The following is a 12,365-nucleotide window of genomic DNA, read 5'->3' as shown; positions in this document are numbered from 1 at the left end:
CAAGCCCCCTCCAGCATGCACATGCAGCCCCATGCAATCTCACCACCCCTTCTCCCCAGGCAGACCCCCCCCCTCCAGTGTGCACATCCAGCCCCATGCAAGCATCACCCCCTTCTCTCCAGGCAGACCCCCGTTCAGCATGCACATGCAGCCCCATACAAGCAACATCACCCCTTTCTCCCCAGACAGACTCCCACTTACCTGATCTGTGACTATGGAGAACGACCCAAAACACTCCAAATCTTGCATAAAATCCTCGAAATCCGCCCTGACATCCACAGCCTCCTCCTGTCTGCTCTGCTCTATGGAGGAAGAGGCAAATCCTGCACAAAACACTCAAAATCCAAATCCTGCACGAAATCCCGCCATGACATCCACAGCTTCCTCGGTAAATGCTAGAGTGTATGGGCTCCTTCCAGGTGTGACGTCATTTCCGGGGGCGTGTCCTATCGGGAGGGGGCGTGTTTTCAGTCACATCATGAAGGCGGCAAAGCAAAGCAGCATGATTATATCTTGTGGACGCCATGCCACATGGAGGTTAGTGGTGTCAGGGTGAAAAAATGCTACTTGCGCTCTGGGGGGAGGCTCTGTGGTGGGCGACCTGCTTGTCTGTGTGGGGGGCACCGCTGCTGCTGTGGGGGACCCCTGTGGTGGGCTTTGTGGGGGGGGCACTGCTGCTGCTGTGGGGGACCCCCGGCCGGCTGTTGTGGGGGGGCCACCTCTGCTGCTGTGGGGGACCCCTGTGGTGGGCTTTGTGGAGGGGGGCACCGCTGCTGCTGTGGGGGACCCCTGTGGTGGGCTTTGTGGGGGGGGGGGTCACCGCTGCTGCTGCTGTGGGGGACCCCTGTGGTGGGCTTTGTGGGGGGGCCCCGCTGCTGCTGTGGGGGACCCCTGTGGTGGGCTTTGTGGGGGGGCACCGCTGCTGCCGGCTGTTGTGGGGGACCCCCGTGGTGGGCTTTGGGGGGGGCACCGCTGCTGCTGTGGGGGACCCCTGTGGTGGGCTTTGTGGGGGGGCACCGCTGCTGCCGGCTGTTGTGGGAGACCCCCGTGGTGGGCTTTGGGGGGGGGCACCGCTGCTGCTGTGGTGGGCTTTGTGGGGGGCCCCGCTGCTGCTGTGGGGGACACCCGTGGTGGGCTATGTGGGGGGGCACCGCTGCTGCTGTGGGGGACCCCCGTGGCGGGCTTTTTTGGGGGGTCACCGCTCTTGTTGTGGGGGACCCCTGTGGTGGGCTTTTTGGGGGGGGGCACCGCTGCTGCTGGCTGTTGTGGGGGACCCCCGTGGTGGGCTTTTGGGGGGGGCACCGCTGCTGCTGGCTGTTGTGGGGGACCCCCGTGGTGGGCTTTTTGAGGGGGCACCGCTGCTGCTGGCTGTTGTGGGGGACCCCCGTGGTGGGCTTTTTGAGGGGGCACCGCTGCTGCTGGCTGTTGTGGGGGACCCCCGTGGTGGGCTTTTTGAGGGGGCACCGCTGCTGCTGGCTGTTGTGGGGGACCCCCGTGGTGGGCTTTTTTTTGGGGGGGGGGCACCGCTGCTGCTGGCTGTTGTGGGGGACCCCCGTGGTGGGCTTTTTTTTTGGGGGGGGGGGCACCGCTGCTGCTGGCTGTTGTGGGGGACCCCCGTGGTGGGCTTTTTTTTTGGGGGGCACCGCTGCTGCTGGCTGTTGTGGGAGACCCCCGTGGTGAGCTTTTTGGGGGGGCACCACTGCTGCTGGCTGTTGTGGGGGACCGCTGTGGTGGGCTTTTTGGGTGGGCACAGCTGCTGCTGGCTGTTGTGGGGGACCCCCGTGGTGGGCTGTGGAGGAACCCCATGGTGAGCTTTTTGGGGGGGCACCGCTGCTGCTGGCTGTTGTGGGGGACCGCTGTGGTGGGCTTTTTGGGTGGGCACAGCTGCTGCTGGCTGTTGTGGGGGACCCCCGTGGTGGGCTGTGGAGGAACCCCATGGTGGGCTTTCTGGGGGGGCACCGCTGCTGCTGTGGGGGACCCCTGTGATGGGCTTTTGGGGGGCACCGCTGCTGCTGTAAGGAACCCCTGTGGTGGGCTTTTTGGGGGGTGGCGCCGCTGCTGTTGTGGGGGACCCCCGTGGTGGGCTTTTTGGGGGGGACCTGCTGCTGGCTATTGTGGGGGGACCCCTGTGGTGGGATGTTGTGGGGGGACCCCTGTGGTGAGATTTGGGGGGGGGCACCTACTGCTGCTGGCTGTTGTGGGGGACCCCCTGTGGTGGGCTGTTGTGGGGGGCACCTGCTGCTGCTGGCTATTGTGGTGGGACCCCTGTGGTGGGATTTTGGGGGGCACCTGCTGCTGCTGACTATTGTGGGGGACCCCTGTGGTTGGATTTTGGGGGGCACCTGCTGGCTGTTGGGGGGGACCCCTGTGGTGGGGTTTGGAGGTGACCTGCTGCTTACGGGGTGGACCCCTTTTAGTGGGGGAGACCTGTGGTGGTGGGGTTTGAGGGTGACATGCTTGTGGTTCGGTTTGGGGGGGTGTGACCTGTCTATTGGGGGGGACCCCTGTTGTGGGATTTGAGGGCTATCTGCTTGTGGGATGTGGGGGGAGACCTGCTGCAGGCTATTGCGGGACCCCTGTGGTGGGACGTGGGGAGGCGACCTGCCTGTGGTGGGACGTGGGGAGGCGACCTGCCTGTGGTGGGACGTGGGGAGGCGACCTGCCTGTGGTGGGACGTGGGGAGGCGACCTGCCTGTAGTGGGACGTGGGGAGGCGACCTGCCTGTGGTGGGACGTGGGGAGGCGACCTGCCTGTGTTGGGACGTGGGGAGGCGACCTGCCTGTGTTGGGACGTGGGGAGGCGACCTGCCTGTGTTGGGACGTGGGGAGGCGACCTGCCTGTGTTGGGACGTGGGGAGGCGACCTGCCTGTGTTGGGACGTGGGGAGGCGACCTGCCTGTGTTGGGACGTGGGGAGGCGACCTGCAGGGCCGGCTCCAGGTTTTTGAGGGCCCCGGGCGAAAGAGTCTCAGTGGGCCCCCCCCCTTTAACACATACCCGATTTATGATGCACAGATATGGCAGAGAAATGTATAGTACAATGCCAGATTTCACTTCTTACATGAGTGACAGCTATTGTAAATTCTGCAGTGTATATATACAGGACAGGAGGAGTGGTACTGTGCAGTGTATATATACAGGAGGAAAGGTGCTGTGCAGTGTATATATACAGGGGGAAAGGTGCTGTGCAGTGTATATATACAGGAGAGGTGCTGTGCAGTGTCGTGAGCAGGGCGTTGTTGTATCAGAAAATCTTTTCTGTTTTGAGTTTTTCTATGAAACAAAGACTTTTCTACATAAACAACGTTGTTTGGTTTTGCGGCCCTAACAGATCTGTGCTACAAAGTAACATCGCTCGGGCATTAATGAGGGACCTGATGCTGAATCCTTTCCACAAACCCTAATGACCCAATTAGTGCCCCGTCATTAGAAGCTCATTAAACGCCTCCCTGTCCCGAGCCATCATGTACAGTATGGGGGGATCCTGCAGCCCACCCGTGACTGCTCCATACCATACACTGCCCTCTGTCGCTCTCACTATTATCCTGTGCATTTCTCCTTCATCGTTACCCCATGTTACACTTGTCACCCCCCACTACAGAGTAGCAGGGCAGCCAATGTCACCCCCTCCCGGACCCTAATGGCAGCAGGAAATGTCTGCTCCTCTATTGGGTTGGAACCTGATTTAATCAAGGAATAATGTGGATTTGTTGCCGGTGGCTGCAGGGGAAGGGTTAAGTGATGCCATGTCCTTTGTGGGAGCAGTGGCAGCTGCTGGGACCTGGACAGACACAACCAATGTTGCTGTGACTGCACAGTGTGATGTGGAGGAGAGAAGCTGAGACTCCGGAGCAGAAATCACCCACATGCCAGCACTGGGCAGAGTCCCTCCAGTCACCAGCATGGGGCCACGGGGCCCCAACCTACAGCCCACATGGCAGCAGCTCCCCTTCCTCCTGGCATCTGGTTAACCCCATTTATGCGGGTCAGATTGTTATATTTAAGGTTTAGCAATAACCTTCATACAGATGGGAAGGGGTTAAGCTTCTTCCTACCCCACTGGTGCAGGTTCGGGTGGGGCATGCATGTATTCTGGGAGAGCTGGGTGGCTGCAGGTTGCAGGCTGCACCCCACCAGCTGCTCCTCCAGACATCACCCACATTTTTAGGCAGCAGAGACAGACAGCAGCAGACTGAGCCACAGGACCAACTGCAATTATTGCTGGATACCTTTGCACTCTGGTAGGACTAGCTCCTCCGGAATCTTCCTGATAAGTTCAGCTCAGCAGCACTGTCTGCAGCCAGCCAGGGGCCAGAGCAGAGAACTGCTCTCTCCGCCCACAAACAGTCACACTGGCTGCCTTCTCTTAACCCCTATGTGTGCCTGCCTGGCTGCACTGACTGAGTGAGAAGATGCTTGTGTCAGAGCTGGCACATAGGGGTTAAGAGAACGCAGCCAGCAGTGACTTTGTGGGCGGAGAGGGCATGTTATCTCCTGCTCTGCTCTCCCAGCTGCTAGTGGGCCCCCCTTTCTTCCCAAGGCCCCGGCATTTGCCCGCTGTGCCGGGTGCTGACGCCGGCCCTGGCGACCTGCCTGTGTTGGGACGTGGGGAGGCGACCTGCCTGTGTTGGGACGTGGGGAGGCGACCTGCCTGTGTTGGGACGTGGGGAGGCGACCTGCCTGTGTTGGGACGTGGGGAGGCGACCTGCCTGTGGTGGGACGTGGGGAGGCGACCTGCCTGTGGTGGGACGTGGGGAGGCGACCTGCCTGTGGTGGGACGTGGGGAGGCGACCTGCCTGTGGTGGGACGTGGGGAGGCGACCTGCCTGTGGTGGGACGTGGGGAGGCGACCTGCCTGTGGTGGGACGTGGGGAGGCGACCTGCCTGTGGTGGGACGTGGGGAGGCGACCTGCCTGTGGTGGGACGTGGGGAGGCGACCTACCGCTTACGGAGGGATCCCCTTTATTGGGGGGCGACCTGCTTATGGGTTGGGTTTGGGGGGCTGATGAGGGCTTAGGCTGGGTCGGGGGTGGACGTCCGATAAGGGCTTAGGCTGGGTCGGGGGTGGACGTCCGATAAGAGTTTAGGCTGGGTCGGGGGCGGACGTCCGATAAGAGTTTAGGCTGGGTCGGGGGCGGACGTCCGATAAGAGTTTAGGCTGGGTCGTGGGCGGACGTCCGATAAGAGTTTAGGCTGGGTCGGGGGCGGACGTCCGATAAGAGTTTAGGCTGGGTCGGGGGCGGACGTCCGATAAGAGTTTAGGCTGGGTCGGGGGCGGACGTCCGATAAGAGTTTAGGCTGGGTCGGGGGCGGACGTCCGATAAGAGTTTAGGCTGGGTCGGGGGCGGACGTCCGATAAGAGTTTAGGCTGGGTCGGGGGCGGACGTCCGATAAGAGTTTAGGCTGGGTCGGGGGCGGACGTCCGATAAGAGTTTAGGCTGGGTCGGGGGCGGACGTCCGATAAGAGTTTAGGCTGGGTCGGGGGCGGACGTCCGATAAGAGTTTAGGCTGGGTCGGGGGCGGACGTCCGATAAGAGTTTAGGCTGGGTCGGGGGCGGACGTCCGATAAGAGTTTAGGCTGGGTCGGGGGCGGACGTCCGATAAGAGTTTAGGCTGGGTCGGGGGCGGACGTCCGATAAGAGTTTAGGCTGGGTCGGGGGCGGACGTCCGATAAGAGTTTAGGCTGGGTCGGGGGCGGACGTCCGATAAGAGTTTAGGCTGGGTCGGGGGCGGACGTCCGATAAGAGTTTAGGCTGGGTCGGGGGCGGACGTCCGATAAGAGTTTAGGCTGGGTCGGGGGCGGACGTCCGATAAGAGTTTAGGCTGGGTCGGGGGCGGACGTCCGATAAGAGTTTAGGCTGGGTCGGGGGCGGACGTCCGATAAGAGTTTAGGCTGGGTCGGGGGCGGACGTCCGATAAGAGTTTAGGCTGGGTCGGGGGCGGACGTCCGATAAGAGTTTAGGCTGGGTCGGGGGCGGACGTCCGATAAGAGTTTAGGCTGGGTCGGGGGCGGACGTCCGATAAGAGTTTAGGCTGGGTCGGGGGCGGACGTCCGATGGGGGGTTTGTGCTGGGTGGGGTGTCCGCGTCTGATGGGGGTGTGTGCTGGATGGGGGGGTCCACGTCCTGTGGGGGTTTGGCCCTCCGGTGGGGGTTTATTATTGGGTGGGCGTGGTGTACGATGGGAGTAATGCTTGGAGGAGGGGTGGACGTCCGATGGGGGTTTATGCTGGGGGGTTAAGCTGGGGTGGCATCCGATTGGGGGGGGTGTCTGATGGGATTTATGGTTGGGGGCGTCATATGGGGATTTACGCTTGTGGGAGGGAATGTCTGGTGGGCTGTGGGTTTATCCTGTGGGGTACGCTGGTTAATGTGAGGTGGAGGTTTCTGACTGGGGGAGCGAGGTTATACTGTGTGGCCTTCTGGTTGATGTGGGGAAGCTAATGCTTCATTGGGGTACACAAAAAAAAAAAATGGGTGTATGCTGCTTATGCAATGCAAAAAATTTTTTTAAGGTATTTCCTGTAGAGGAGGGTACACCACCAACTAGCACGAAGCTAATCCGTTTTAACTTAATGTCAGTAGGAGGAAGACATGGGTCTGGACCGCCCAGCCCAGTTTAGGCCTTAGGTTTTGGGAGGTTTTTTTATTAACGATTTTTCTTTTTCATTTTTTTTTTTTCTTCCCAGATATGGCTTTTGAGGGCGACAGTGGAATTGTCACTCTAATCTCCCACCTAGAATTGTCACTACCATATCATCTGTGCTCTACGAGGCAAGGCCCTAACACATCAAGAGTGTTTGGGGTTCCCCGGAGGACCGTTCATGCCACGAATCGCCCTACCCTCTCGCCTCTCTGCGTCCAGGTTATTCCATGCCCATCTTCATCATCGCTCTGCGAAAAAGGATTTGTGATCTTAAGGACTGGTATATCCTATGAGGCAGTAAGGGGGCTACTTTAAAAAAAAAAACAAAAAAACACAGAACAAATATGTCCTAGTTTTCCCCTGAGCAATGTGGACGTCTCCTGAGGAAACCTTCCTATTCATGCAGCCTCCACGTTTTCCAGAGGCTCCTGTGACCTTGCTCTTAAAATATCCAGGTTTTGGTCTAGGCCTTCTCTGGTGGCCGGTCCACACCGCCAGCGCCCTGAACAATCATGCACGCCAACTTTCTAGTGCATCCTACTCTGCGCCTATCAGTTTAAGAGTACTTCGCTTCTGCAACAGAGGACTAAAGTCTGCCTCCCAAGAGATCTGTTCAAATTTGGTTGTTTTGGAAATGTTCTGTCCAAAAAAAAAAGACGGGACAACTCTCTGACCCACCAGGAAAAGACGAGACCTTCCTTTAGGCCAGCTCCCTCCTGGCATCCATGAACCCACTAGCACTGGTCTGCTAGGCCTGGATCTAGCAGACTCTCTTCGACATGATGGGGCATTCCCACCTTGGATGTTTCTCTGGATCGGCTGCCGTGTCCTTCACAATTCAAAGCCGGTATTATGATCTCTGGTCCGGGACACCGAAACCTCAGACACCGGAGGCAGGCCTGAGGGGGGGGGCTTCAGAGCCGCATACCCTACCGACAGTCCTGCCCGCATGCACCAACAGCATATTACATTTTTACAATACTTTAGAAATGCATAAAATGAAACAAGCAAAGGCATAAAGTTTTTCTATGCAAAAAAGGCAGTTTTATAAAATTAAAAATATTTCTATATCTAATGTTAAAATGATATTTATCCAGTATTTCTATAAGTAAAAGTCTGAGATTTCTGTGAGAAATGGTAATTGTTTACCTCTTAAACCAGTTCTGAATGTAAATAAAACATTGTTCTGATTATTTCTCCACATTGTATTTGTCTTTCATTTCATGCGTAGGGCAGGACAAGCCCATGTTGTATCTGTGTAAAGCTAGGTTCACATTGCGTTAATGGGTTAACGCTAACGGACTGCGTTGCACGGCAAAAACGTCGAAATTAACGCCGTGCAACGGGTCCGTTAGCGCACCCATTGACAGCAATGTTACTTTTAGCTGAAGCGCATCACTAGCGCATGCCATTTTCGGCACGCGCTAGCGATGTGCCGTTCTTTTGTGACGGACCTCGGACGCTGCTTGCAGCGTCCGAGGTGTGTCCGAGGCCCGTTCCTTGCTACCGCAGATCGGGGATCTGCGCTAGCGGGGAGGGTGAACGCCGACCCTCTAGAAACATTCCGTTAGTGCAATCCGTTAAGCACATAGCGCTAGCGGATTGCGCTAACGCAATGTGAACCTAGCGTAAGACATAAGGTGCTATAATAACAGCCTTGGGCTGGTTTCACACCAGCATTCGGCAGGGCTGCGGATGGCAGCCTTCTTCCTCCGTTAAGCCCTGCCCAATGCCGCACCTCTTCCTTCAGTTCCGCCTACGTCTGCATGCGTCCTGCATACCCTATCTTTAACATTGGGTACGCAGGCCAAGCGGATGCCGCTGCATGCGTTGTTTTAACGCTGCGCCGACCGCAACAAAATGCAACATGTTGCGTTCGACGCAGTTCAGCGCATCGTCAAAACGACACGTGCCTGTGTACCCAATGTTAAAGATAGGGGATGCATGTAGGCGGAGCTGAAAGAAGAGGTGTAGCAGTGGGTGGGGCTTAACGGAGGAAGAAGGCTGCCGAACGCTGGTGTGAAACAAGTCTTAGGTAAACCACTTTTGAAACAATGTTCACTTGTACAAGCATTTAACCCCTCAGTGACGGGGCCAATTTTTTTAAAATCTGACCAGTGTAACTTTATGTAGTAATAACTCTGGAATGCTTCAACATATTCCATTGATTTTGAGGTTGTTTTTTTTCCTGACATATTAGACTTTGATAATGGTAAACTTGGGCTAATGATAAACGTGGGTTAATATGTTTTGCTTTATTTTGTAAAAATATCAAATTTTAAAAAATAGAAATTTTCAAATTTTGAATGATTTTCCCTTTAAGGCTGGAGTCACACTAGAGAGGAATACGGACGAGTGCTATGCGAGAAAAAAAAAATTGCATACCACTCGTACCAATGTTAATCTGTTGGGCAGCTCCCATCACTTTTTTTTTTTTTTTTCACGGCCGTATTATATGTGCGAGTGAAATTGCACTATGCTGCGATTTGCACCGTATATGAGCCGAGAATCCCCAATGAAAGTCTGTTTATGCAAGAAAAACTCACACCACACGGACCATCAGTGTGACTTGCAAGAAATACGCAACGGTGTCCTTTTTAAAGGCTTGCAATTCTGGTGCAGTGTACAGTAAAATCACACTGACAGCTTACAATATTTACAAATAGTTAATTTGTCGGCTTCTGTGAAATCATTGCAGGATAGGAGACATGGTTTACATACAGTAAACCATTGCAGAACTGTTAGATTTATATAGGTCAGTGACTAATACGGTTAGTAGTATGTGTGTGTAAAATTTGGGACCTGTATGTATTTAATAAAAATGTTTTCACTGAAAAAACTGGCGTGGGCTCCCACACAATTTTCTGTGCCACAGAGGGAAAGTCAGTGACTGAGGACATATTATAGCCTAGAGAGGGACCATGGTTATTGCCACCCCAGAAAAGGTGCATCTGTAAGATGCGCCAATTCTGGCACTCAGCCTCTGTTCTCACTGCCCTGTAGCGGTGGCATATGGGGTAATAAGGGGTTAATGTCACCTTTGTATTGTAAGGTGACAGTAGGCCAGCTTACTAATGGAGAGGTGTCTGATAGATGCCTCTCCATTACTAACCTGTGGGCTTGATGTTACTTGACAATAAAATGGTGACATCAACCCCACAAATCTGAGCCCCTCTGCTACAGGGCAAGTGGGAAGAGCGAGGCTAAGTACCAGAATTGGCAGATCTACAGGTCCTTCTCAAAAAATTAGCATATAGTGTTAAATTTCATTATTTACCATAATGTAATGATTACAATTAAACTTTCATATATTATAGATTCATTATCCACCAACTGAAATTTGTCAGGTCTTTTATTGTTTTAATACTGATGATTTTGGCATACAACTCCTGATAACCCAAAAAACCTGTCTCAATAAATTAGAGAACCTTTTCTTGATATGCTAAACGACCTATTACCCTAATCTTCTGAATCAACTAATTAACTCTAAACACATGCAAAAGATACCTGAGGCTTTTATAAACTCCCTGCCTGGTTCATTACTCAAAACCCCCATCATGGGTAAGACTAGCGACCTGACAGATGTCAAGAAGGCCATCATTGACACCCTCAAGCAAGAGGGTAAGATCCAGAAAGAAATTTCTCAACAAATAGGCTGTTCCCAGAGTGCTGTATCAAGGCACCTCAATGGTAAGTCTGTTGGAAGGAAACAATGTGGCAGAAAACGCTGTACAACGAGAAGAGGAGACCGGACCCTGAGGAAGATTGTGGAGAAGGACCGATTCCAGACCTTGGGGAACCTGAGGAAGCAGTGGACTGAGTCTGGTGTGGAAACATCCAGAGCCACCGTGCACAGGCGTGTGCAGGAAATGGGCTACAGGTGCCGCATTCCCCAGGTAAAGCCACTTTTGAACCATAAACAGCGGCAGAGGCGCCTGACCTGGGCTACAGAGAAGCAGCACTGGACTGTTGCTAAGTGGTCCCAAGTACTTTTTTCTGATGAAAGCAAATTTTGTATGTCATTCGGAAATCAAGGTGCCAGAGTCTGGAGGAAGACTGGGGAGAAGGAAATGCCAAAATGCCTGAAGTCCAGTGTCAAGTACCCACAGTCAGTGATGGTGTGGGGTGCCATGTCAGCTGCTGGTGTTGGTCCACTGTGTTTCATCAAGGGCAGGGTCAATGCAGCTAGCTATCAGGAGATTTTGGAGCACTTCATGCTTCCATCGGCTGAAATGCTTTATGGAGATGAAGATTTCATTTTTCAGCACGACCTGGCACCTGCTCACAGTGCCAAAACCACTGGTAAATGGTTTACTGACCATGGTATTACTGTGCTCAATTGGCCTGCCAACTCTCCTGACCTGAACCCCATAGAGAATCTGTGGGATATTGTGAAGAGAAAGTTGAGAGACGCAAGACCCAACACTCTGGATGAGCTTAAGGCCGCTATTGAAGCATCCTGGGCCTCCATAACATCTCAGCAGTGTCACAGGCTGATTGCCTCCATGCCACGCCGCATTGAAGCAGTCATTTCTGCCAAAGGATTCCCGACCAAGTATTGAGTGCATAACTGAACATTATTATTTGATGTTTTTTTTGTTTGTTATTAAACAACACTTTTATTTGATTGGATGGGTGAAATATGCTAATTTATTGAGACAGGTTTTTTGGGTTATCAGGAGTTGTATGCCAAAATCATCAGTATTAAAACAATAAAAGACCTGACAAATTTCAGTTGGTGGATAATGAATCTATAATATATGAAAGTTTAATTGTAATCATTACATTATGGTAAATAATGAAATTTAACACAATATGCTAATTTTTTGAGAAGGACCTGTATAAGATGCGCCATTTCTGGGATGGCTGAGAGCTGATGGTTTTTAGCCTCTGGGGCTGCCAATATCCATGGCCTCTTCACAGACTATTAATATCAGCCTACAGCTTTTATAGGGGGACCCCATGTCAATATTTTGTGTCCCACTGTAAAATAGCCAGTAAAGGCTAAGCAAACAGCTGTGAGCTGATATTAATAGCCTGGGAACCTTTATGGTTATTGGCTCCTTTCCAGAATATTAACATCAGCTGTCAGCTTTCCCTCTGCTGGTTATGAAAATTATGCCGTGCTAGATATAGACACTGACATTCACAGCAGCGCGTCCGCCCCGATGCTCTTTTCTGACTCCTTTCTCAGGCCCCCAAAAAAGTGTTAACTAAGTACCCTTTATTTTCTTGCACTGTAGCCGTTCACTTACTACAGGGTATTCAAACATTGTTTCTGCGCCGCCCCCCCCCCACATAAAGTACGACCACTATCTATATGCCTTTATATACAGCATTCTAGAATGCTGTGTATATATAGTAGGCCCACTGCCTGTATACCTTTATATACAGCATTTTATAAAGCACAACCACTATCTGTATGCCCTTAAGACTTGCCTAGCCCCATACAATGGGCTTTGCTAGTCTTAATCCGGGGCCTTCTCCTCTTCTATCACCGTCCTTCTTTCTTTGAGTCGATGACGCGTCCTATGTCATCCACACGGTGTCTTCCATCGTGCTCCTGTGCATCGCACTTCTTTCTGCCCGTTGCAGTACTTTGCTTTGTGCTCGGCAGAGAAGTGTTCCTGCACAGAAGCGTGATGAGGGAGGTTGTGTGGATGATGTAGAACACATCATCCACGGGAAGGACTGTGCCGGATGAAGACCAGCGCCAAACATAA

The 12,365-nt window shown here is 53.3% G+C and overlaps 1 long non-coding RNA gene across 1 annotated transcript; it reads left to right on the top strand.

Moving 5' to 3' along the window:
• Window positions 1-392: 392 nt before the first annotated feature.
• On the top strand, window positions 393-7,843 carry LOC138662830 (uncharacterized). Its single transcript, XR_011318078.1, has 2 exons — window positions 393-537; window positions 6,686-7,843. It is a non-coding gene; the product is annotated as an uncharacterized lncRNA (long non-coding RNA).
• The last annotated feature ends 4,522 nt before the right edge of the window (window positions 7,844-12,365 follow it).

Source organism: Ranitomeya imitator, chromosome 2 (assembly GCF_032444005.1).
Source record: "Ranitomeya imitator isolate aRanImi1 chromosome 2, aRanImi1.pri, whole genome shotgun sequence".
Lineage (NCBI taxonomy): Eukaryota > Metazoa > Chordata > Amphibia > Anura > Dendrobatidae > Ranitomeya > Ranitomeya imitator.
This window is presented reverse-complemented; position numbering and strand designations above follow the sequence as displayed.